At 49.2% G+C, this 27,302-nt stretch overlaps 1 protein-coding gene across 1 annotated transcript in view; it reads right to left on the reverse strand.

Moving 5' to 3' along the window:
* LOC122218373 (XK-related protein 6) overlaps positions 1–20,803 on the reverse strand; it is a 51,325-nt gene extending 30,522 nt beyond the window's left edge. Inside the window, exons 1-2 of the mRNA XM_042936672.1 lie at positions 20,772–20,803; positions 19,631–19,787 (exon numbers count right to left, since the gene is read on the reverse strand). The gene's annotated coding sequence lies outside the window, so the exon portion shown is untranslated. The remainder of the gene's footprint in view (positions 1–19,630; positions 19,788–20,771) is intronic.
* Between the last annotated feature and the right edge of the window lie 6,499 nt (positions 20,804–27,302).

The following is a 27,302-nucleotide window of genomic DNA, read 5'->3' on the forward strand; positions in this document are numbered from 1 at the left end:
TGAGACTACCTGGGAGACCAGATGGCCCAGAGGGCAGCTATTCCTGCCTCCTGAGGTGCTCCCCTCCTGTCTTTCCTTCAGCACACGCTGGTTATCCCAGCTCTGTTTCTTCCTCTTACTTTGTAAACCATGGAATTGTTCAAAGCTCCACATATCTGCCTCCAGAAGAACTTTCTAGTTCTCTGAGCATATTCTCACCTTTTCACCAGCCCTTTGAGGGAAGATACTTTGTTACCCTCTCTTTCCCATCTGGCACATCTGAGTCTCAGAGAGGTGGGGTGATTCCCCCCCAGGCACACAGCCAGTCATAGTTCAGGCAGATCGAAGATGGTCTTACCCAAACTATGTTGCCTCACTAGGAGTTAGCTATAGCTCTGCCTAAAACTGGCTAGGATGAGAAATAAGTGACTTCTACAAGAGGCAGGAGGCTGAACAGGTTTGCTGTCTGGGCCTACAGTCACATGCTGCTTCTGGTGACATTCTCAGAAACCGTATTTTCAAAGAACAATCCACCCTCGAAGCCCCAAATGATTTTGTGGGGCCTGCAACTTGACAATCCCTTTTAAGAAAAATAAAGCCTACCAAACATTTAGGGTAGAAATAGCACCCATTCTACCCTTTTTTTCCCAAAAAATTCAAGAGGAAAGAACACTTTCTCATTCATTTTATGAGGTCAGCATTACTCTGATATCAAAATCAGACAAACACTGTATAACCAAATAAAACTACAGACAATACCTTTCATAAACACAAATGCAAAAATCCTCAACAAAATATTAGCAAATCAATTCCAGTAATATATAGTAAGAATGATACACTATAGCCAATTGGGTTTATCTTGAGAAAGTAAGGCTGCTTCTATATGCAAAAATCAATCCCTGTAATCAAAGATATTAATAAGGCAAAACACGCATTAATTAATTAATTAATGCAGATAAAAGGCATTTGACAAAATTCAGCATCGATTCATGATTTTTAAACAAAGAAGAAATGCTCAACGATCTAGAAATAAAAGAGAACTTCCTTAACCTGATAGATGAAGGACACCTACAAAAACCCACACTTAATGTCACACTCAATAATAAAAGTTGAATTCTTTCCTCTTAAGATCAGGAGCAAGGCAGTGATGTCTACTCTTATCACTTCTACTCTGCATCATACTAGAAGTCCCAGTCAGTGCAATAAGTCAAGAAAAAGAAATAAAGTATATACAGATTGCAAAGAAGGAAGTCAAGTTGTCCCCATTTGAAAACGACACAATTGTCTAGATTGCAAACCCCAAGGAATATACAAAAAAGTTCACAGAACTAATTAGGAAGTTTAGCAAAGTCTCATGATACAAGGTCAGCATATAGAAATTCAGTATATTTCTATGGACTACTAATTAACAATTGGAAATCAAAATTTGAAATTTAAAAAATATATACCACTTAAGGGCACCTGGGTGGCTCAGTTGGTTGCGCATCTGACTCTTGATTTCAGCTCATGCCATGATCCCAGGGTTATGGGATCGATCCTTGAGTTGGGCTTTGCAACTGGGCATGGAGCCTGCTTAAGACTCTCTTTCAGATCTCTCCCTCTGCTCCTCCCCTACTCACACACTCTCTCTCTTGAAAAAAAAAGTGGTAGGGGCGCCTGGGTGGCTCAGTTGGTTGAGTGACTGACTTCGGCTCAGGTCATGATCTCACAGTTTGTGAGTTCGAGCCCCGCGTCAGGCTCTGTGCTGACAGCTCAGAACCTGGAGCCTGCTTCCGATTCTGGGTCTCCCTCTCTCTCTGCCCCTCCCCCTCTCATGCTCTGTCTCTCTCTGTCTCAGAAATAAATAAACATAAAAAAAAATTTTTTTAAAAAGAAAAAAATGGCGGGGCGCCTGGGTGGCGCAGTCGGTTAAGCGTCCGACTTCAGCCAGGTCACGATCTCGCGGTCCGTGAGTTCGAGCCCCGCGTCAGGCTCTGGGCTGATGGCTCGGAGCCTGGAGCCTGTTTCCGATTCTGTGTCTCCCTCTCTCTCTGCCCCTCCCCCGTTCATGCTCTGTCTCTCTCTGTCCCAAAAATAAATAAAAAACGTTGAAAAAAAAAAATTTAAAAAAAAAAAAAAAGAAAGAAAAAAATGGTATATAAATATATAGATATAATATATATCACTTAAATTGGCTCCAAAAATTGAAATACTTAGGAATAAGCCTAATAAAATATGCAAGGTTTGTATACTGAAGCTACAACACTAATAAAAAAAAGTCAAAGAAAATCTAAGTGATAGAGCGATATACACCATGTTCATGGGTTGAAAGACTCAATATAGTGATGACACAATGACAATTTTCTTCAAATTAATGTATAGATTTAACATGATTTCAATACAGATTCCAGCAGGGATTTTTTGCAGATATAGACAAGCAGATTCTAAAATTGATATGGAAAGGCAAAGGAACCAGAAGAGCCAACACAATTGGGGGGCAGGGGAGAATAAATTTAAAGAGCTCACAGTGCCGGATTTTGGAACTCACTATAACACTACAGTAATTAAGACAGGGTGTTGTTGGCAAGGACAGAGAAATGGATCAATGGGGCAGACAAAAGTCCAGAAACAGACTCATACATATGTGGGCAACTGATGTTTGTTTGAAGGTGCAAAGATAATTTAATGAAGAGAAGTAGTCTTTTCAACAAATGATGTGGGCACAATTAATCTTTCCCATGCAAACAACTAACTTAAAATGTATCAGAGATTGAAATGTAAAACTAGAAAACTTTCAAGAGAAAATCTTTGTGACCTTGCATTAGCAAAGAGCTCTTACAGAGGGCAGCAAAAACATGATCCATAAAAGAAAACAATCGATGCATTGGATTTCACCAAAATTAAAAGTGTTTGCTCTGTGAATGACATAAGGAGAATAAAAACACAAGCTATGGAATGGGAGAAAATATTTGCAAGTCACATATCTGATGAAGACGAGGGAGAACTTGTCTCCAGAGTACGTGCAGAACTCTCAGAATTGCCTACTCACGAGAAGGAGGGTAGGAAGAACTCAAGCAAAGGAGATACAAGAAGGCTTCCTGCCTCACCTTCCCTGGGCTTGGCCCTGAGCACCTGGCCACTGAGGACAAGACTCTGCTGATGGACCCCTGGGTAGGAGGAGAAATGGCCGGGGGTGAGGGGGCATGGACTCACCCCCCAGGGGCTGCCCTGAGCCTGGGTAGGGGCTAAGTGTGTAGGAGCTATAAGGATTTAAGGCAGAGCTTGCCCCACAGGCCTCCCCCAGATGCCCTGGGGACAAATGAGCTGCTGAGGGAGCTGCTGGGGGGAGGCCAGGGGCCTTACCATCTACTTAGGTAGTGGACCCAGGCAGGGCGGTGTTAGCACGCCCAGCTCTCACAACTCACCTAGCACCTGGCTTCTTCAGGAACCCAATTCTGTGGGATCTTACATTCCACCCAGGGAGTGATGGTCACCTCAGATGGTGCCTCGGGCCTCCATCTGGCCTTGGTCCCTGAAACTTCCCTTAGGAAGGTAAAGAAAGACCCTTATAAGACGAGGGTGGCATACTGAAGCAGGAAGTACAAACGGGTCTTGTGGACACATGGACAGGGCTCCAACTGCACGTACTAAACCCCTAGGCCTGCCTTTCTCCTCTGTTTGCAAGTCTCCAGGCTCAGGGCCAGCTGGTGTCACTGTGATAAGGCTCTTCCTTCAAGGCTCATATGCGAGTCAGGGAAGGGCTGTGACCCCAGGAAGCCACTAGAAATCTGCTGGGCATATGCCAGGTGGAGGCTACAGCAGACCCTGCATTTCACCTACAACACACAGGTGTAGGGGGAGGCCAGGTGGGGAGAGCTGGCCAGGTTCTACCGGGCAGGGTTGGAGAGTGGCGGTGAGTTTCGACCATCTTGCCTCACAGGCATCTGCAGACGCGGTCTGGTGGCAGAGCTGAAACAAAAGCACATAACACAGCTCCTGCCCTCCCCATGGGGCTCCCAGGGGCTAAGCGGCCACTGGTGTGCCACCTCAAGGAGAGCATCTTGGTTGACAGCAGTAACACTGCTTGTACCCCGAACGTACAAGACTTATACACAGAGACCATAATATTTTCCCCAGCCATGAGCTGATGAACCTATCCCCAGCCAGCAAATCCCCACTTTCCCTAGCTGGGGGGGGGGGGGGGCCAGGCTCCCTGATCCTCTCCAACCAAGCCACGGGAAGGGCAGCTTCTTCCCTTCAGCCAGCACATGGGCTGTCCTCCTGGGCCCCGCACCAGCATACAATTGGCTCAGTACAAATGACATGCCAAGGCTGAGGTCGTGCGAGGACACAGCCCTGGGCCTGGCTGCCAAGCTGCCAGGAGGCCACAGGGCTAGGCCACCAGACCAGGCTCCTCAGACACCAAGGGGAGGGGGGCATGGTAAAGGCTCAGTGGCTCCAGCAGGGAGGCAGACCTCAATGGGGAAGAGCCCAAGGAGGGGGCCATTCCTCTTTGCCTTCATGATACCAGGGGCCCCTCTCTCCAGGCCCTGTTCTCTTTCTACCCTCTCCTGTGTCTGCCCTCCCTGCCTAAAGCCTCCCCCCACCAGCTGGACAGTATCCTGCCTTTCTGGCCCTTCTTACCTCACTCCTCTCCCTAAACACCCCTCCACTCACCCTTGCTCCCCCAAACATAGCCTCAGCCCTTCACTGCAAAAGGCTGTTAATTGCTCTGTAAGTCCCAAACTGCAGAATTGTCTGCAGGGTTGGTACATGGAGGCAGCAACAGAGGATAGTATAACAACAACACAAAAAGTCAGAGGAACTGTAATAGCCACTCACTCAACGTGCCTCAGGCCTGAGATGCTACCTGCATCATCCCATTTAACCACACCCCCTCCCCAACTACGTGAGGCAGGCATTATTACCCGCCTCTGGAGATGGGGAAGCTGAGTATGGAACTTGCTGGTGTCACCAGCCAGGGTCTGCTGCCCCTGTGTGTGCCCTCAGAGCCTGTGAACCTTTCTTTGTACAGTGACCATGCAGCTGCTGGGTATGTGTGGGAGTGGTAGTTAAGACCTGTCACTAGGGGATGAATCAATGGAATCTACTCTTGAAATCATTATTGCACTATATGCTAACTTGGATGTACATTTAAAAATTAATTAATTAGGGGCACCTTGGTGGCTCAGTCTGTTAAGCGTCCGACTTCAGCTCAGGTCATGATCTCACAGTCTGTGAGTTTGAGCCCCGCATCGGGCTCTGTCCTGACAGCTCAGAGCCTGGAGCATGCTTCGGGCTCTGTGTCTCCTCTCTCTGCCTCTCTGCCTCTCATACTCTCTCTCTGTCTCTCTCAAAAATAAATAAACATTAAAAGAAATTAAAAATAAATAAATAAATTTTTAAAAAATTAATTAATTAATTAATTAAAAGCAGAAAGACCTGTCATTCCTGTGGGACCCTAAGCCCAGGAGAGAGCCCAGCTTTGCAATAAAATTGTGTCCTCAGCCCCCCGGCACAGCACCTAGTACACGGGAGGAGAACATCTGCTGACTGAATGAGAGAGCAGGGCTGGGCCTGAGTCCCCACCTCTGGCCCTCAGAGCCCACCATCTGTGTGGCCATGCTACCTGGTTGCTCCTGTGCTCCCTGAGGTGAGGAGGCTGGAGAGGCCAGTAGGCTGAAGACCACCCCAACCGACAGGGTCTGGGCTCACCCAGAAGGGCCCTGAAGCCCAGAGGCGACTCTGGGCTAATGCCACAGCAGCACTCAGCCCCCCAAAACCCGTCCAGGGCTGTGACCCCCCAGAGCCACGGCCACCTCGGCCACCAGCAACCAGGCCTGTGTGGTGGCTACAGCTGTCCCCTCCGTGACCAAGAAGTGTTCCAGCTCTTTCCAGAAAGACTCAGAAAGCTGCCCTCGAACTCAAGATATACTTCTTCTCTAAAACTAATAACAGTAGAGTCATTCACCTGGACAGCTCTTCGCTATTCTTAAAAAATATGTCTTTATATTTTTGTTGCATTTAGATACAAGTAACCATGCCTTCCAGGACCACCATGAGGCACCTTTACTCTTATCCTGGGTGCGTGTGACACACGTGCTCTCTCTCACACACACATAAGCAACTGCTTTCATACACACACCACCCCCAAGAACCCACTCCACACCAGCACCACACATAGACACGCATGCACACTGTACCACAATGTACTCACACTTTGCACAGAAACTTCCCTGGTGTGTACATGCTAACTACACATGAAATTCATATACCCACACAGCCACACTACATAGATGCACCGTGCCCTGCACAGCACAGAGATACACATGTACAAACCACATATAATGTACATGGCTCACACGTCTAAGCCCCAGCTGTACAGACACCTGTAGGCACATGACGGCATCCCTGTGTCAGGGCCAACCCTGGATCACAGAGGGGGTGGTCTCCCACCTGTGCTTCCTTTCATGCCCCCCCGCCAGTCCTTCCTGCTCCTGGCCACTAACTGTCATCACGGCCTCCTAACGAATGGGCGAGCAGACACAGAGGACAGAGGCAAATCCAAACCCACATCAAAGCCCTAAGCTCTCTTCAGTAGCTGTGAACCAGACCAGAGAACAGGGACACTGTAATACTAGTCAGATGAGAAGTAAGAGGGTAAGGGGGTTTGCAAATCCGATGACATACTGCCCCCAATATCAAGGACAAAGCTGGGCTAGCTGCCACCAAAGCCCCCAAGGGCTCACTGCTATCTGAACTCACGAAGTACCCCTCTAAGCCCTGTTCACACATATTCCACTTTCCCTCCACCTCTACCTGGTTGATTTGGGAATCCTGACTTGTCATGGTAGCAGCCGAGGTGTTAAGAGCTGCTGGGACTGTAAGTGCAGACTGTAAGATCTGCATTCTCGTCTGGTCCATCCTTCTGGAGGTGGCAGCAATGCCTCCCAGGTGTCCTTTCCATTTCTGACCACATGCCGGGACAGGAAGGATCTAGGGCTTATGGCCATGCAGTGGCCGTAGGAGAGGATGTGCCAAAGGAGGGGTGGGGGAGCCTTCAGGGGGCTTGTGTGGAAACCTCACCTGTCTGGGGCTTGTCCCCTGCTGAGAATTGCTGAGCTGGGTCACCAGGTCCATTCAGGAAAGTACTGACTGGGGAGTTCTGAGGCTGCTATGGCATAGAAGCAGTGCTGCTATCTGCATGCATTTGATTCCATGCCCAGCAGGAAACCCTGTGGCTGTTCCCTGGGGTCCTGGAGCAGAGAGCAGGCAGTGGGACAGAGCAAAAGTCCTTCCAGTTCTCCCAGATCATTTACCTATCTGAAGGACATCAGCAGACATGATTAGGGAACAATCTGCAAGCCTCTGTCTGGTTATCACTATCACCATTCCCATTTCACAGATGAGGAAATCAAAGCTGACCTAGGTTTAGTCACTTGGGTGGGTCTCCATTGGCTCTGTATCCAGGGACTCAGTCTCCTGCCTCCCCCATCTCTCTCCCACACCTGCTCCCTGCCCCCTGGCTGCACCAAATGGGTCTCCACCCCCAGACCCCCATGGTATGTGCCTGTCTGTATGTCTTTATGCTGTTCCCCACCACCTGGAGAGTCAGCAAGGTGTGGCCCTCTGTTCCTTCCCACAGAGTCCACAGTCCACAGGTCGGAGCAGGAGGGCCCTGTAGCCACGTGCCTTACTCCATGTCAAGGTCAAATGACTTTCCTCTGCATCCTCCCATTATACCGAGTCCCCAGTAAAGTAATACCTCCCATTTATTGGCTTTCCCCTGCATGCCGGGCACAATGTAAGCACTTTACACGTATTAAGTCATCTGACACAAAAACTTTAACATTGTCTACAGTGAAGAAACTGAAGCAAGAGAAAGCCCAGCGCATAGCTACTGGGATCCACACCGGGTAGCTGGAGTCCAGACAGGCTGCTTCTAACCCGGTATGCTATATCTTCCTGTTCGTTATCTTTCTCTCATTTCCCCTCCATCCCCATCTCATGTACTCCTTTCAACAACCTAATTATTAGATAACCTATTAGCCCCATTTCACAGATCAGGAGATTGAGGCTTAGAAGGATGAAACAGTATGCCCAAATTAGAAAGCCAAATTTAAGCCTCTGTTTGTTTGGCTCTGTTTTCCACCTGGAGGCCCCTCGCCTCCACTACCATAGCTCTGTCTGAAGCTCACACTGTGGCAAAGTCACGTACGTACAGAGATGCTTCCCAGCTAGATTTGAACCCCCAGGACAGGCATCTGTACACCCAGTGGCCCCGGCCCACCATGGTGAACATCCAGCAGAGGAGCTAAGGTGGATGTAGCCCCTGCTTTAATGGAAAACTGGTCTCATCTGGCCAGGAGATGCCTACAACCCTAGCTTCAAACACATGAAATGCACACTCCCCAAGGTAGATGGCCGGAATGGGGCCAGGAGCTCAAAGAAAAAGCAGGAAAGATTTGGGTTGTACACAAGAGAAAACTCAGCCACCTGAGTGGCAGGACAACGCTGCAATGAAACAGGTTTTCTGCCCCTCTTTGGACAGTTGAGGAAGACAGAAGCACATCTGTTGGGGCTGTCAGATGTCAGACACTTCCGGCTCGTGGAGGATCACAGCTACACCAGCCAGGGGTCCTCTCGGCCCTAGCACTTTATCACAGGCACAGCACAGTGCACCCAACACCCACAAGAGCATACACATGTGTCCATGCACAAGTCTACCTGCAGCCTCCCTCAAAACTGCTTGAGATGCCAGTTCCAGGTGCCTTGAGGGGCCCTCAAGTCTGGCACAGGGGAATGTGTGTGCCCACGCAGCCCCAACTATGGACCATGGGCTCTCTCTGAGTATGAGCACAGATTCTAGAACCTTCCACTTCCTCGCTGGCCCTGGAAGCCTCTGTCCCCCCCACCCCACCCCACCACTGACAACCCCCATAGATACACTCCAACTGAAATGCCTTTTGTGTAAAGAAAAGGTGGAGGGGCTAGCTGCCAGCTCACCCCGAGAGCTGCGCATCAAATGAGAACTATTTTTAGCCCTTCTCTCCAGTGTCCCTGACATCAGCTGAGCAATGGTGGAAGGCTCGGGGCATACATCTGGGAAGGAAGGCATGAAATGGCATTTCTTTGCCAGGGCCCAGGGGAAATAGCGGGGAAAGCACCAGACAGCTTCAGGGAAGGGATGTGGAATCACTGGGTGTCATCTAGCAGTCCCCCTGGATGTGCCTTGGTTGACAGGTGGCCTAAGCATCCTTTGACATCCCGGGGCTCAGAAGAGCAGAGCATGGGTGACAACTGCCCCCACACCACCCTGCCCCATTTCCCCATCAGCACAGTGAGGCCCAGGCTACTTCTCTGAGACCTTGCAAAAAACTTGATTAAAAATATTCAAACACCTTGGGATGCCTGGGTGGCTCTGCTGAGCATCCGGCTCTTGATTTCAGCTCAAATCATGATCTCATAGTTTATGGGATCAAGCCCCACATTGGCCTCTGTGCTTGACAGTGCAGGGCCTGCTTAGGATTCTCTCTTCCTCTCTATCTCTGCCCCTCCCTCGTTCATGCTTGCGCTCTCTCTCTCTCTCAAAATAAATAAATAGACATTTAAAAATATATATTGAGGGGCGCCTGGGTGGCTCAGTCGGTTAAGCATCGGACTTTGGCTCAGGTCACGATATCGCGGTCCGTGAGTTCGAGCCCCGCGTCGGGCTCTGTGCTGACCACTCAGAGCCTGGAGCCTGTTTCAGATTCTGTGTCTCCCTCTCTCTCTGACCCTCCCCCATTCATGCTCTGTCTCTGTCTCAAAAATAAATTAAAAAAAAATAATAATAAAATAAAATAAAATAAAAATATATATTGAAACGTCCTGAAAACCTGCATATTGGAGAAATGCGTCTTGTTCCCTATCATAAGCTCCCAGAAAGCCAGAGACCAAGTTTTGGGGTTCCAGTTTATCTTTGCATACCCGATGCATGGTACATTATCGGCCACTTGGTAGGCATTCGGTGTCTGTCTCATGAAAGAATGAACCAATCAGACAGTCTGCTAATAAAATCCTTGAGCTCTAGAAAGTTCATACATTTATATTCTAAGTGCCCAGGGCAGGTATAAGGAAAGCCTCCCTACCTCCAGGCTCGGGATCGCCCTGAGCCTCCACTGGGACATCCAGGACCTGGAGCTGGAGCAGCTCGGCGGGCCTCCTCCCCGCCCTCCCTCCCTCCCTCTTGTCTCTGAGCCTCACTCTGGCCCAGCCCAGGTCCCCAGACCTGAGTGATTTGACTCTTTGCTCTGACCAGCATGTGTTCTTTCCAACCAGGCAAGCAGGTCCATGGCTAGCACTGCCTTGTGCTTTTCAGCTTGGAAGTGGAACCACTGGCATGTCCACAATGGGAGAGGCCACTCTGCTGTTCCCCAAATTAGAATGAAGACTTCTGACAACAGGCTCCCCAAAACACTGCTCTGCCTGCATCCTGGTAAAAGGGCATTGCCGGGATCCAAGGTAGCCCCTGTGCACACAGGTGGAGGCAGTAGAATGGGGGAAATCAGCTCTGTAAATGAGGGAAATCATTCATGGCTGTAAAAGTACCTTCCAATTCTGGGAGGGGCCCACTGATCCAAAGTAAAGTCACCCCCACTTTGCCAGCGGCTTTGAGTCATGTGATAAACATAGAAACATGACTCTCCCCTTCCCCACCAGCCCAGTGACCCCAGGAAATCCCATGCACACTAGGCAGGAGGACATGCCTGTGCCTTTGTCATAAGCCTCAGGGGCAGCGTGTGGCTGAAACACTCCAGTATCCCCTTTCTAGCCCACAGTGGATCTGTGGTGTGTGAACTGAATTGAATTGAATGAAATGAATTGAGGCGGCTCTTGGGGATCATGTACCCCAGTGGTTTGTTCTCTCATATTCATCCCCTATTCATTCACTTGCCCCAGCTTTTCCCTTTCAGACTCTCACAAGCAGCAACCCAGATGCCTCCCATCTGTATTTAAGCATTCGACAGACATAACTGAGTTCCCACTGCATGCCAGGTGCTGTGCTAGGTACGGTAGACCCACCCTAGTCCCTGCCCCGCCCCCATCCCATGGCTCTGTCGGTTCCTACCGAAGATGCAATTGCTGCCTTGGTGGTGTGCGAGTTTCGTACTTAGGCTCTAGCTGTGAACGCTGCTGTTGACAAGTGAGAAATGGACTGAGGAATCCACGTGATGACTCACTGATGGACTTGACCCTGGCCTCAAGGTTGTTCTGCTTCCACCATGTCCAGGCTGCTGTGTGACCTTGGGAACATTCGTGGCCCCTGTGTTTCCTTCTTACCGAAATGAGTGGATAAGACGAGATGAGCTCTTAGGCCCTAATGCTACATTGAGACTGCAGGCCATATAGGATCTAGTCTGCTACTCAGAGATCTTTCCGGATTAGTGGTCACCCTATAGGACTTGGGCTGTTTCCTCCCAGACCATCTCCACCTATCCACCCCAAGGCTGCTGTCCTTCATGGGAGAGGTTCAGCATCTCCCAAGAGGGCAGCCTCTGCTCCTTCTAGTCCTCTTCTATATCCAGGCCCGTCTCCTGCCTCGGAAGCCAGACAACGTCATGTGTGCTATTTCCTGGGGCCGCCCAGGGAAGTAAGCTAAAAATAGAAAGAGACGGTGGCATTGAGTGGAGTCTGCACTGTGCCAGGTGATGCAAGGCTAAGGTCCACTCACCAATGTCCTGGGCAGCCCAACCTCGCCGGGAGGCCCCCCAAAGTCAGGCGCAAGAGAGGGTGGCAAAGGCCGGGGCATTCTTCTGCACCCAGGCCAGAGTTCTGCTGTGTAAGCCTCACATTCGGGCTGCTCGCTCCCTGACAGTGTCCCCATTCTGGGCTGGGACAGCAGGGAGTGCAGGAAGAGTGGTGACTGAGAGTCAGGAAGCCTGGGTCCCACGGCTGCCTCTGCAGTTGACTAGCGTGAGAGCCTGGGACTTCTTGCCCTCTTTGCCCGACCCCAGACCCACATCTGTAAAGTAAGGAAATGAATGATAATTCCCCAGTCCCTGTTCTAAGGGGGCAGCCATGCAGACTCTCTATAACTGTTCCATAACCTGCAGGGAGAAGGGTGACCCAGCTCTGGCCTGCCTTCCTCTTCCTTGGCAGCAATGCCACGAAAGAGGCCATTGGAGATGGGACAACACCTTAGCCATATGGACAGGGGTGAGAGAGCTGGCTCTGCTCATAACATTCACCAGCTTCACCCTGGCTGGGGGTAGGCGTGGGAAGCGGTGTCTATTTGGGCTTAGGTGACCTGCCAAGTTGGAGATGCCTTACTTTCTGGGGCTCCAAGCCGGGAAGCAGCATGAGCTCCTTCTAGGAGCCTGTTGGAACTGAGAGCACCCATCTTATGCCACCCAGTCCTTAGCAGGGCAGAGGGCAGCCACACCAGGAATCATCCGTGCAGGGCTTTTCTGTCATTCCACTGACCAGCCCAGAGATACCCAGAATCACATCAACATCCCGAGCCTTGGGTCACTTCATCCATAAAATGGGGAGAAGGATCTCTTGTGGATTCTCTTCTAATGTCTTACAGGTGCAAGCAAAGAAAATGATGTGGCCGTACAATGATCTTCATCTAATAACACATAACAAGAACAGAAACAGCCTTGTCTCCTCCCTCAGACAGAAAATGCTTAATAATTCATTCATTCATACCTCAGCACATTCGGAACAGAATTTGAGATGGCAGCAGCATATGATACAGTTGGCCAGCACCACAGACTTCACTCACTAGCCATACTATCCGTCTCCTGTGAGTAATTGTTGAACATTTTCTATGCGGCAGGCAGTTTGCTAGAAGTTTCTCATGTGCCATCTTATTTAACCCTCACGGCTGTCCCATCAGGCAGGTATTATTACTGTGCCTTTCTACACATGAGCAACCTGAGATGATATTTTACTTGCCCAAGGTCACAGAGCAAGGACGGGGGTGCTGGAACTCACACCCAGGACTGACTCTGAGCCCTAGAATCTCAGCAGTGTGCTGTACGGTCTCTCTGTGCAGGTACTTGCAAAACTGCTAAGTGCTGAGTCGGGGCCATTCACCCATCAGCTTCCCCAGGAGAAGCTATCCTGGGCCAGTCCCTGGACCAACGTGGCATCCTATCCCCAGCCCTGCCCCACCTGGACCTCATGTTCCAGGTGCAGGCAGACAAAAAAGCTAAGGGGCAACTTCATTCTCCAGGGTGATAAATGCTGCAGGCCAAATAAAGCAGTTGAAGGGAGGGAGCCGGAGGAGTGCACGTGTGTGTGCACGCACACCCAACAGGGGAGGCCACGGCAGACCTGATGGGGAGAACCCCGGGCTGGAGCGGAGCGAGGGGCTGAGCCATGCAGAAGGAGCACCCAGTCGGCAGTCCAAGGAGGAGAACAGCCAGTGGAGCTGCAGCCAGACACTCTCCTGGGGTCTAGAGGCTGGGCAGGCATGAGAAGAGACAGGATTACCTGGGGCTCATCAGGGAAGAGCTTGGTTTTAGTTCCAAATAACAGCAGTAGCTACTCGTACATTACATATTGCGTTGTTTCTTTCTGATCTTTGTCCCAATGTCACTCTGCAACCTTTACACAAGTCCTTCAACTTCTCAGGACGCTAGTGTCCTCACCTGTAAGATGAGAACGCTGGTCTGGACAACACTTACTGCCCCTTATCTCCTTCCATGCCATCAGTGGGCATTTGGGACCAGAACCTGATCTTCTCCTAGGGGTTAGGGCCAGGCCTGGGAACATGTGGCCCAGCCTGGGAGGCCAGCAGCCTGCCCTGTGCTGCCTAGGTGATCTCCCTAGGGAAGGGTGCAGCCAGCAGGGTGGTGCGGGCAAGCATCTCCTGGGCAGGTGACCCCAATAGGAACCTGTGTGCGGTCAGCTGTCGGGGAGCACAAGACCCCTCTGTGGCCTGCCACAGCTTGAGCCAGCATGAAATGAGCCCACACATGGCTGGTGGCCTCAAAGGAGGAGGGAACAGGAGGGATATAGTTTCCTCCTTACCAGGCTTGAGGAGGACATGGGGATCCTGAGCCTGGGGAGGGGGCCAAAGCAAGGAGCCAGCATCTGGTTCGCATGACTGAAGAAACTGGGCTAGAGGCTGACAGGTGGACCAAGAGAAAAGCACCAGTCCCTGGCCCTCCTTCAGTGGGCTGGGAGAGCATAGGGTCAGCTTTGGTTCTGAGCAGGGCTGAGTGGCTGGGAAGAAGGGCCAGCTATACAGATGTCTCTTCTTTCCCCTGAGCACAGCACCAGGGTCCACGGCATTGCCTCCTATAGCATCCCTGCACCCCTCCTTGGCTTTTCCAGAGCCCCCACCTCACACCTAGGTCGCACCTGCCTCCAGGCCAGGCCATTACTGCTCTCTAATGGCAGAACATTTTCATCACTCCAAAAAGAAACCCTGAGCCCACTAGCAGTCACTCCCCAGTCCCCTCTCACCACAGCATCGGGCAAGCAATACTGTGTTTTCTGTCTCTAAGGATTGCCTCTGCTGGGAATTTCATAGAAATGGAATTATGCAATAGGAGGCCTTTTTTGTCTGGTTTCTTCCATTTAGCATAATGCTTTCGAGGTTCATCCATGTTATAGCCTGTGTCAGTTCTCTATTCCTTTCTACTGCCAAATAATATTCCATTGGATGGATACACACTGTCTCTTGTTTCTCTATTCATCAGTTGGTGAACATTTCGGTTATTTCCGTTTTTGGATACTATGAACAATGCTGCTGTGAACATTGATGTACAAGTTTTTTGTGTGGACATGTGTTTTCAATTTTCTTAGCTATATACCTAGTAATGGAGGCATCAGGTCCTATAGTAACCCTAGTGTAACTTTTTGAGGAACTTGCAGACTGTTTTCCAGAGTGACTACACCCTTTTACATTCCCACCAGCAATGTACGAAGGTTCTAATTTCTCCACATCCTTGCCAACATTTGCTATTATCTGTCTTTTTAATTTAAGCCATCCTCATGGGTGTCAAGGGACATCTCATTGTAATTTCCATTTGCATTCCCCTGATGACTAATGATGTCGAACATCTTGTCATGTGCTTATTGGCCATTTGTATTACTTCTTTGGAGAAATGACTATTCAACACGTTTGTCCTTTTATTAATGGGCTTATTTGTCTTTTTGTTATTGATTTGTAAGAACTCTTTATGTATCCTAGATACCAGTTCCTTATTAGATATGTAATTTGCAAATATTTCTCCCATTCAATAACCTGTCTTTTCACTTTCTTGATGATGTTCTTTGAAGCACAAAAGTTTTTGATTTTGGTAAAGTTCAACTTGTCAGTTTTTGTTTTCGTTTGTTCCTTGTTGTTTTGGTGTCGTACCTAAGAATGCTTTGCCTAGGGGCACCTGGGTGGCTCAGTTGGCTAAGTGTCTGACTCTTGTTTTTGGCTGAGGTCATGATCTTACAGTTCATGAATTCAAACCCTGCATCCGGCTCTGCACTGACGGTGTGGAGCCCTGCTTGGGATTCTCTCTCGCACTCTCTCTCTCTCTGTCCTTCCCCTGCTCATGGTCTCTTTCTCTCAAAATAAATAAATAAACTTTAAAAATTAAAAAAAGAATGCTTTGCATAACCCAAGGTCATGAAGGTTTACTCCTGTGTTTTCTTCTAAGAGTTTTTATAGTTCTGGCATTTAGGTCTGGCATATAGACATTTAGGTCTATAATCCATGTTGGATGGTTTTTACGTAAAATGTAAGGTAAGATCCCAGGTTTATTCTTTTGCATGTGAATGGCCACTTGTCCCAGCACCCTTTGCTGAAAAGATTGTTCTTTCCCCCATTGAACTGTCTCAGCACTCTTGACAAATATCAATTGACCATAAATATAGGGGTGTATTTCTAGACAATTCTGTTCCTTTGAATCACGTCTGTCTTCATGATAGCACCGTGCTGTCTTGCTTACTACAGCTTATAGTAAGGTTGGAAAACAAAGTATAACTGCTCCAGTTTTGTTATTCTTTTTCAGAATTTCCCCCCCTCCATGTTTTTCTCCCTGTTTTCTAACATATATGGAGTTCAGACCTATGTCAAATATAAGCCTAAGTGTGTTGTGTGCATTAACTCAATTAACATGACCTGTGAGGTAGGCTCCATGTGGTCCCATTTTGCAGATGAAGAAACTGAGGCACAAGGAAGTCATGTAACATGCCTAAGGCCACACAAGTGGTAAGTGGCAGAGTTGGGAGGTGAACCTGAGCCATGTGGCTCAGATACCCATGGTGATGCCAGAAACATGGGAGTGAACCAGTCTGGGCCTCTCCTCTTATAGAGAAACATTTGGGGTGTAAAGAGGCTTGCCTAAGGCTCACTGTGAGACAGGCAGGATGAGATCCAGGTCTACAGATCCTGGCCTCTTCTGCCCATACTAGCCGCTTCCTGCTTGCATGTAGTGCTGCATGTTCATTTCAGTGTGAAGTTGCCTTGTCAAAATACTGACACAGTGGCCATGTGGTGATTCCTTTGGCTCCTGGCCAAGAGAGTGGGGGCCATGATGCTGGGCCAGGGCCTAAACAGATCCTTGGTCCTCCTCAGAGGTAAAGGGGCCTAAACTTACTGCCCAGGAAGCAAGTTCAGGACCAGAACTGCATGGGGTCACTGTTCCCACTGTACTGTACCACCCATCACTTTCTGTCTAGCAGTATCCCTGGAGTTTGTCTCCTTCCTGAAACTGTAAGCTCCAGGAGTTTAGTGGCCCCATTTCCCATCCTTGTGACCCTGCTACAGACAGCCCACACCTCAGCAGGCACACAGCAGGCCTTGGCTGACACTGGCTGAACAGGGTGACTGAGTCATCTCTGCAGCCTCCTTCATTTGGGATCTAGTCTCCCCAGGCTGTTAGTCAGCAGCTTTCATTGGATTAACACTGCCTAGACCTCCCTAGTGCTGGAGGCAGCCTCCTCCTAGCTGCTGTCACCCCTGCAGAGAGCCCCACTGCACAGATCCTGGCACCTAAGCCACATCTGTCTATGAACAATAGGCCCACCCAGCAAGAAGGTCAGGGCTGGGGTGGCTGACAATTCCCCTGCTCCAGGCAGGAAGTAGGGCTGCTGACTCATGAGCCACCTGCCTCTCCCCTCCCTCCTGTCTGTCCCAAGACATTCCCCCTCAACACATCCTAAGCCAAACCATTCCTCACTCTTTTTGTTCATACTCTACAGACTCCTGAGATGCCCTTTTCCCTTCAACTGATTAACCCCTCATTATCCAAGACCCAACCCAACTATTGTTTCTGGGAATTCACTCTCCTTCCCCCATCTCTACTCCCCAGGGGAGAGTGTGGTGCCCCTCCCCTGTTTCCCTTCTCCCCCAGCACCTGTCACTATGGCATTCAGTGTCTTAGTCTTGTGTTCTGTGATTTGCTTTTCCTTTGGCCTCCTTTATAAGATCATGAGCTCCTAATGCAGGACTTGTCCACACAAGGCTGGGCTCATGGCCATGCTCAGCTATTTTCTGAGAAGGGAAGGAGGGAGGGAGGGAGGGAGGGAGAGAGGGAAGGGGGAGGAAGGAAGGAAGGAAGGAAGGAAGGAAGGAAGGGAGGGAAGGAGAAAGATAGGGAGAGAAGGAGGAATGAATGAGTAGAGACTAAATCAATGGATGAATGAGACTGCAGGTTGCCTCAGAGAAAGCACTAGAAAAGTCACTCAGTGATCAAGCTAGTCTTCAGGCAGCTTTTAGTGAATTATTGCTGCCCAGACCACCCAGATGACAGTTTAGCAAGCCTCCTCCCACCCCTGCAGGAGCCCCCAGGGGCCAGCTGGGAACCCACCTGCCCATCCTGGCCCTTCCCTCTTCCCACATGGTCAGGACTCACATGCCCCTCAAATCCTTCCTGTCACAGAAGAGAAAAATTGATTAGGCTAATTCACACTAAGATGATAATGGCTTAAGGTATTATCCCTCCAAACAGAGGAGCTAAATGCTTGGAATAAAAGGAATGATGTTTCAGACAATGCAATAGGCTCCCATTGCAGAGTGGACCCCACTCTCCTTTCTTCTACTGGAAAAACTGGCTTTGCTTATTCTCACAGATCTCCTTTCTATAGAGAAGTCTGTCTGACCAACCACAAAAATCCATCCTTGGACCAAAAGACACACCTCTTCCCAAACCAGATAGAGTAACCAATGTATGGAACTCAGTGCACTTCCCATTTATTGTTTCCCTTGAGCCGATGATGTAGATAAAATAGGCATTATTATTCCTCCTTTACAGATGAGGACACCGAGGGCTGTGAGGGTTGGACTCAGTGAATTTCACCCATGGAGACATTTAAAGTCATGCACCTCTGGACAGGCTGGCCTTCTTGGGTTCTCCAACATCACCCTCCCCAGCCATGGAAGTCCTGCTAGCTCTCCCTGGCTTCATCCATCACAGTCATCCTGGAATATCAAGTCATCTGTACGGGGAAGTCACTCCCAGAAATGGATACCCAGGGGTCTATGAGCTGAATTGTGTTCCCTCCAAATTCATATGTTGAAGTCTTAACACACCTTAGACTGTGACTGCCCTTGGAAACAGGATCTTTAAAGAGGTAATTAAGGTAAATAAGGTCATTAGGGTGGATCCTGATCCAATATGACTGGTGTCCTCATAAGAAGAGAGTAGGACAGACACAGGAGGACTGAAGGATGATCATAAGAAGACACAGTGAGATAAGATAAAAAGAGAGAGGAAGGAAAACCATAAAAGACTCTTAAATACAGAGAACAAACTGAGGGCTGCTGGAGAGGTGCTGGGTGGAGGGGGGATATGCTAAATGGCTGATGGGTATTAATGAGGGCACTTGTTGGGATGAGAACTGGGTGTTATATGAATCACTGAATTCTACTCCTGAAATCATTATTACCCTATATGTTAACTAACTTGGATTTAAGTAAAATGTAATAATTAAAAAGAAGACATAGTGAGAAGGTGGCTGACATAGACTGAATTGTGTCCCCCCAACCAAATTCATATGTTGAAGCCCTAACCCCACTGTGACTGTATTTGGAGGTAAGGTCTTTGAGGAGGTAATTAAGGTTGAGATCATGAGAGTGAGGCCCTGATCCAATAGGACTTGTTTCCTTATAAGAAGAGAGAGAGACACTGGAGATCTCTCTCCCTCCATGCACACACAGGAAGGAAGGCCTCAGGGAAAAGGACTCCTCCCACCCCTGCAGGAGCCCCCAGGGGCCAGCTGGGAACCCACCTCAGGGAAAAGGACTCAGGGAAAAGGAAGGTAGCCATCTACAAATCAGGAAGAGAGGCCCCACTAGAAAGCAACCCTGATGAAACTTTGGTCTCAGACTTTCAGCCTCCATAATGTGAGAAAATGGGTTTCTGTTGTTTGTACTTACTGGGTGTAAGTACCACCCAGTCTGTGGTACTTAGTTATGGAAGTCAGTTACAAACTAACAGAGTCCTAGGACCATCCATGTAGAAAGGGAGCCTCCATTTATTCATTCAGCAAACTGTTGCCCCATGAGCGCCGGGCCTGGTGACCATCTGGCAAGGAGATGAGGTGGGATGCAGAGTGTGGGTGAAGGGGTTCTGAACCTAGAAGTTTAAGCTTCAATCCCTTTCCTGCTCTCATACAGTCATTCCTTTGACTTAAGCCAAATGAGGTAACACATCTTGTCTCGCTTTGCAAAACTCACAAGTTAGTGGTAGAATGGGCAGGAATCCAACCCCTTCCTTTACAGATGAAGAAGACGGAGGCCCAAGAGAGATGTGCCTCACTATGATTTTCCCCCTGGTCTTTTGGCTCCTGGCCTGTGTTTTTTCTGCCACCTGCTGCGTTCCCTTGCAGGTCATCTTCCAGGGCCAGATGTTGCCAGTAGGGTGCAGAAAGGAGAGCAGAGGCCACTTGGTTAATCACAAGTTGTGAAGACACAGAACATCCCTCTGTGACCCAAGGACTAGATTACCTTCCTCATCTCAGTGGTCACCTCCTTGGTTTTGTTTCCCTCTATTTTTAGCCTGGCCTGAGATGCACCAGCAGCTGGACAGTGGGGGTGGATGCTAGTGGTTTGCCACATCTCTAGCCCTGTCGTGGGCCTATCTTCCCTGCCCTGAGGCACCAGTTCCAGCCTTCCTACAAAGTGGGGACCAAAGGCCTGTCCCACACTCTGAGAAGTCCCCCCCCCCGCCAAGGAAGCAAAGAGTTCATGCTGAGGTGGGAGAGGGTGAAGAGCCCTCACCCTGACTTCAGACCCTGGCCGACTATCAGCAGGGAGGGACACTCAAGGCACAATGGGAGCCCAGCAATCTCCAAGGAATCAGGAGTCTGCAGCCACTCAGGACGTTCCATGAGAAACTCAACAGGCACCAAAGAAAAGAGAAGGTCAAACCGGTGACTTCACAGAGGACACAGCCAATTAGCACAGCAAAATGGCTGGCTGCTCCCTCTGCCCTTTCCGGCCCACCCTGTACCCCAGTGGCTACTGAGGAGAGACTGGACTAGAATTTGGGATTAAACTGCCTTCAGCTTCTCAGATACAAGTAAGGCCTCTATCACATCTGCATCCCCATCAGAAGAACGGATTCTCTCTTTACAGGTCTTTCCACTCAGCTGGGCACCACATGTCTGAAGAGAGCTTTGAGAAGCAGACCTGAGGTCCACTGCGTGCCCTCGACTCCACTTACTTCTCTTCACAGTGACAGGCCCCCAGGGATGGGGAGATTAAGTGTCAACGTCTGGCAGCCTCCCAGGAGACAGACAGGCAGACCCTGGGATACTGATGCCACAGTCACAGGAAGAAAAAATAAGAGGGAAGGCAGGACAGATGGAGACCTCACCTGCCAAGAGCCGCTGACTCCCTGCTCTGATGCCCAGTCTTACTCGTACAGCATGTTCTCATGCCTCTCTGGCCATCCAATCCTGCCAACAGAGACCTTCACCTCATCCCAAGACAGGACTCTCCTTCCCTCCTCAGAACCAGCCAAACTGGGGACTGGGGAAACCCATGCAGACCAGAATTCAGTTTTTTTGATGCAGGAACTTGAACTAAACCAAATTAAGAGCCAACAGTATAGCTAATATTAGAATCACCCCAATATTCTTATTCTTGCTCTTTTTTACTGATTTTTTTAACTCTTAAAAAAACTAGTGAATTATAGTTAGATTTGTAATCAAACATTGACATTTTCTAAAATGTCAATTTTAGAACTTGTTTTAGAATTTCTAAAACAAAACAAAAAGAAAAAACCCACAGTGATTTGGAAAGTGTGTTGGTCCAATGATGTGCTGTGTGACCTGGGGTAAGTCACTTGCTCTTTTTGGGCCTCAGTTTCCCTTATTTATGTCAGGCTAGAAGGTCTCAATGGCTCTTACTGCTGTTTAATCCCTAAATCTCAAAATAGTCTCTAAGTGAACTCTGCACAGCCTTCCATGAAGTTCAGTTCTCTGTCTGGATGATTACCAAGACAAGTCATCTGGAAAAGGAATGTTCTATATGTGCCATCTGTGAGGAGCCTGGGAAACAGAGGACCGAACCCTAGGACTAGGGAAGCCTGCTGACTCTTTGGAGCCGGCACTAATGTAATTATGTGATTAGGACATTCACCTTGGTTTTCACTGTGCTTCATTTGGTTAAATCAAAAGTGACAATGAGCTGCCTGGTGGGTGATGCCATTCTCCCAGGAGGCCCCATTTATTCTGGGCAGGGGTCATCCTGAGATCTGAACACCCACTAGCAAGGCAGGCAGGTTAGGAGGCTTCTGTTGCCTGGGAAAGAATGTGCCTACTTCTGTCAGGGGCAGATCATAGAAGCTGGGGTTGGAAAGCCCTGGGCCACCACCCCAGCCAACCTTCTCCTGGAGAAGCAGGCCTGGGTAGCTAGCTGACAAAGGTGCCCATTTGTACCTGTGATTTCTTGCCTTTGAATGGAGTGACACACTCCTTCTCTGTCCTGTAGACGAATGAGGAGCTCAACTGAGAAAGTAACACTGAGAGCCTTGGAGACAGAAAGCAGAAGGAGGAATTAGGAGGGATCATTCTCCTTATCTAGCTCTGATTGCTCGGAAGCAAGTCCTGGAAGCATCGCTGCTTTGGGGGATGGGTCTCTCCTTTTGTGCAAAAGCTACATCTGCACTTCAGTGGGAAAACATTAAGCCTAAGAAGGGGGGCCAACCCTCCTGGAGACTGCAGCACACATCTCTCCAGGGCTCCTGCAGCCAGAAGTGGGGAACTGACCCCCTGAGTTCCAACCACTTCTCCTGGGTCACAATGGGCATCTGTTTGCTATGTAGCTCCCCAAACATGGGCTCACACAGAGATAATGATGGTTTGTGTGGCTTTCCCTGCTCTCCAAGATGGCCAATGGGTTTCTCTAGTAATTCTCCTTTCCCTGCTCCCAGGTGAGCTTGATATGGAGACCACAGAAGTGAGAGAGGGACAGAGTTCTCCCTGCTGCCACATAGAAAGGGGCTACACTTGTTCCCTGAGGTCCCAAAGGGTGGGAGCAGATAGGAGCAATGGGCAGATGTTCTAGGGAAACTGGTTTTGCCTAGTGTATTAGTCAGTTCTAGCTACTATAACAAAATACAGTATGCCAGTGGCTTAAACAACACATAGACATTTATTTCTCACTGTCTTAGAGACTGGAACTCCAACATGAAGGCACTGGCAGATTTGGCTCTCGTGAAGGCTCTCTTCCTGGCTTATAGATGGTGAGCTTCTCGCTGCATCCTCACATGGTGGAGGGAGGGATATTTGGCCTCTTCTTCTTCTAAGGACACAATCTCATCATGGGGGCCCCATCCTTATGGCCTCACCTCACCCTAATTACCTCCCAAAGCCTTATGTCCAAATACTATCACATTGGACTTTGACATGTGAATTTGGGGGAGCAGGGACACAAGGATTCAGTCTATCACAGCCTGTATCAGAAAAGATAGGAGGAAGAGGCAGAGGAATCAGCCACATATGCAGCTGGACAAAACACTTTTTCTCTGTGTTTTTATGGCTCTGGGAGGGATCTGAGAATGGGTGGGAAGTGGTTTTCAGTGTCCCTTCCAAACGTGAGCTTCCATGATCAGCAAAGGACTAGGGTGAAGACCTGAGGAGCAGAGAGTGCAGAATTTAAGGTGTACTCATTCTCAGGTGAGACCGTGCTTACCCAACTCTGAAAGTGAGGGCCTCCTCACATTGATGCCCTGGTGCCTTGCTTGACTCTCATGAGTCCTGGCCCTGTTTTCAACCTGCCCCAGGGTCCCAAATGCCTCAGGAATGCCTTTTCCTATGCAGATTGGTTCAAGTACAGTCTCCTCTGGGACATCAAGGGAACCCTCAAGTCAATTAACCCATGAACACCAGGCAGTGTTAGAGGCGTTACCTTGACAGCATCAGCCCCTGGGGAAAGGAGTCCTAAGTTCTCCAAGGCAGGAGAGAGCCTGACTAAAGTGACAGGTGAGGCCCTCCCCTTGATCATGGAATAAGGCCAGGTCTCCACTGGAGAGGAAGAAAATGAAAACTCATCACATTCCCACTGTGGGTCAGGAACTAATGCATAGTTATCTTATTTGACCCGCAACACAGTCCAGCAAGAGAGGGCTGTTCTCAACTTACAGATAAGGAAACAGAGGCTCAGAGACTTAAAAGGATTTGCCAAAAGACACAGAGAAACAGAAGCCCAAGTCTGACACCAAAACCAGCTGCCTCAAGACCCCAAAGCCTGTATTTTCATTTTTGTCTCACTGCCTCATCTACTCATCCATTCAGTCTCTCAAAGAAAGATTATTTAAGGGCCTACTGTGTGGCAGGAATTGTTCGAGGAGCTTGGGATATAGTTGGCATTTTAGAGATGGGCAGGGAAGAAACACATAAGCTAAGCAACAGTGCCATCAAGAAAGCAAAACCGAGAGCACGTGGGAGGTTGAGTTGGTTAAGCATCTGACTCTTCATTCTGGCTCGGGTCATAATCTCACTGTTCATGAGATCAAGCCCCACATACGGTTCTGCTCTGACAGCGTGGAGCCTTGGGATTCTCTCTCTCTCTCTCTCTCTCTCTCCCTATCTCTCCCCCTCTCCAGCTCTCTCTCTCAGAATAAATAAATAAACTTAGGGAAAAAAAAGGAAAGAAAGCAAAAGCAGAAAAATGTGATAGGGGCCAGTACGGGTATGGCCAGGTTGGACTGACCAGTCAGTGAGTTCTCTCTGAGGAAGAAACATTTGTCCTGAGAACTGAATGACTAGAAGACAGCCACACAGAGGTCCAGGGTAAGAACACTCAGGGCAGAGGGAAGAATGAGGGCCCAGGTGCCTAGGAGACCAGAGGAAAGGTCAGATGGCTGAGGCACCATGAGCAGGGGACAAAAAGTGACATAACACAAGGTCAGAAAGAAAAGCAGAGGTGAGCCCATGAGCCCACATAAGAAGTTGGATTTTTTCTAAGTACACATGGAAGCCACTGACAAGATTTAAACAGTGGAGTGGCACATGGTCCAATTTGCCAATTAAGAAGATCACACTGGCTCTCATATGCCATCAAGCTGGGAAGCCGGGAGGCTGCGGGGTAGCCGATTGGCTACTGGCAATATTCCAGACAAGGGAGGGCGGTGGCCAGAATACTGTGGGAGCTGTGAGGTGGAGAGACGTCAGTGGTGCAGAATGGCTTTTAGACAGGAAGCTGCATGACTTTGTCACTGACTAGCTGGGAGCTGGTGGCCAAAACAGGAATCGGGGAGGGGACTCGCTGGAAGCCAGACTGCGGACACCAGCTTGACCTTCAGAGCAAGACACAGTCAACATCTAATGAATGAAGGAAGGAATCCAAGGGAATTCCAAGATTGTCCCTTCAGGCAGAATCGCAGTCATGTGGGCCAGCCCAGATGGAGGACATATGTGGCTTGAGGGTGCTGTCAGCTTCGTCAACATCATCAGGCCAAAACTGCATGCGGACCCCAGAGGGTGGCAACCGGGACCCAGAATGTGGAAACCAGAAGTGTGCACTCGGGTTTGCTTCTTTTTACCTTTTAAATGTGAGGCTGTGGTCACTTTGTTTCCCCACCACTCCCCTGTGACCCTGCTGTCCTAGAGGACTTCATAAGAGAGAAGAAAGGCCAGTGAGTGGGGCCAGCTTTCACCATGCCGAGGGCCACAAGAATTGTTCTTATTTCATTGACAATAAAACGGGCCATGTTGTATTCATCAACCACAAATGCATGTGTAATTATACACTACCTTTTTCAGAGTAAAAGCTATACCTTTTATTCAGGGGGAGAGCATTAAGCGCCTTCTCCCTTAAAATGCTGATCTCGCTGCATGCTGTTCTTTGAAGTACAGGGAAGGAAACCTTGGTCTAATCTCGACTTTTATGGGGGGGGGCGGAGTTAGGAGGAGGGGGTACCTCCTGAGAACACAGAGGGGACTTATTTTCAATCTTTTTTAAGAGTTAAGAAAATGCAAACCATAAGTAGGCTTAAATGCTTTTTTTCTGAAGCATAATATTATCATACAATGGAGGGGCTATTAAACGCATTATACAATTTAGTTCTGTGACCAGCTTTGGGAGACAGAATCGCACTGTGCTTCTGAGGCCCCCAACTTGAGGCCCAATTTGCCACTGCGGGGCTTGGAATCCAGCTCTAGTAAACCCTAAGAGGGGCATCCCTGGGCGCTCTGAGAGACAGAGGACTTGACTGCCTCCTTCCGGAGTTGTGGTCCAGGGAGAATTTTCTCTAAAAGGTGTAAATGTATTTTTTGTTTATCTTTCATGTTTTGCATCTTTGGAACTTGGAAGGGGGATTAGGTTCAATGTCTTTTATCTCCCCTGCTCCATTTTTAGGCTGATATCCTGGTTCATCTGTTTTTAAAGCTACTGAAGATCTCAGTTTGGGCCCCTGTCAGAATTTCTAAGTATCGACTGTTCTTTGACCCTGAGCATCCTCAGTAGTCCGCCCACAACCCCCCTGGGCCCCTACAGCCAGTAGACTCAATACTCAATACAGCCACCACTACTCTGCTCGGCCCCTCCAGTGGCCACTGGCTTACTCAGAGCCACAGCTGTGGTCTTAACAAAAGCCCCTTGCTCCCTCCCTGACCCGCCTCCTGTCCCCCTCACTCACTGGGCTCCAGCCACACAGGTGGCCCTCAGGCATTTCAGGCCTGCTTCTGCCTCACGGTCTTTGCACAGCCAGTTTCCTCTACCTGGAATGCTCTTTTCCTCTGTTTATTAGCAAGGCCTTTCCTGACCACTCTTGTCTAAAATCTCAGCCCTCCCCCTGAATGCTCCTCCTCCCTTCTCTCCTTTATTTTTCTCCAAGCCATTTTTATTGTCTCAACTTCGCTGTACCATTTTACTTAGACACTTGTTTATCGCCTGTCTGCTCTCATGAGAATGATCATGTCATGAGGGCAAGGATTTTGGCTCAGTGTGAATCCCCAGGGCCTAAAACAGAGTCTGGCACAAAGGAGGCCCTTAATAAGCGTTTATTGAGTCAATGAATGAAGTGAGCAAAGCATGAACATGGGGTCAGCCCTGGATTCAAATCCCAGCTCCTAGCCATGTGCCACTGGGCAAGTTAGTGAATCTCTGTCTAAACGTTCATTTCCACGTCTCTAAAATGGGTGACATAGTCCCCACCTCAGAAGGTGTCTGTGAGGAACATGTAGACCATCTAGCACAGTGAAGGGCACAGAATAAAGACTGAACAGATACTAGCATTCTGCCATCTCCTGCACACCCCCACCCCCAATGTCAGCGGCTGCAGAATTCATTGGTGGTAATGGGAGAGCTCAGTGTGTCCAGAGGGGTAGCCCTGGTGGGGCATCGCCAGCCATCCAGAGTCCACAGACTGGAAGGATCCCTGAGCCCTCACTTACCATTAGCCCTGGGTACCACTTGGGGGTCTGTGAACTCCAAGAATATTCTCCTGGGCATCCCGGACTAGGTTTACTCCCCCAACCCACCTTTCCACAGCAAGGGCTGCTTACAGCCTTTATGTATCCCAGGGAACACCTTGCAAGGAGAGGTAGTTGTGGGAGAAATAAGTGGTTGATTCTATAAACCCTGCACCCCCACATCCTCCTGGGGCTTCCAGGACACGGGTCTTCTCAGCTCTGCTAGACCAGAGAGAGCACACTGATCCCCTCAGGGCCTGTCCTGCTGACACCAAGCCTTACTCCGGGCTGCAGCTCAAACCTGGAGGTTCAAAACCACAGGTGGGACAATAGCTCCCACTTGCAGGGCCTCAGATCCCCCATATTCAGGGCATGGAGAACGATCATGACACACACTACTCCCAAAGTGCAACCCGGTTCACCTGGAACATGTGAGGACACCGACCCTGATCGTTTCAATGAGGGGAAGTGACACCTCAGCAACATTG

The sequence above is a fragment of the Panthera leo genome, chromosome B1, assembly GCF_018350215.1.
Source record: "Panthera leo isolate Ple1 chromosome B1, P.leo_Ple1_pat1.1, whole genome shotgun sequence".
NCBI lineage: Eukaryota > Metazoa > Chordata > Mammalia > Carnivora > Felidae > Panthera > Panthera leo.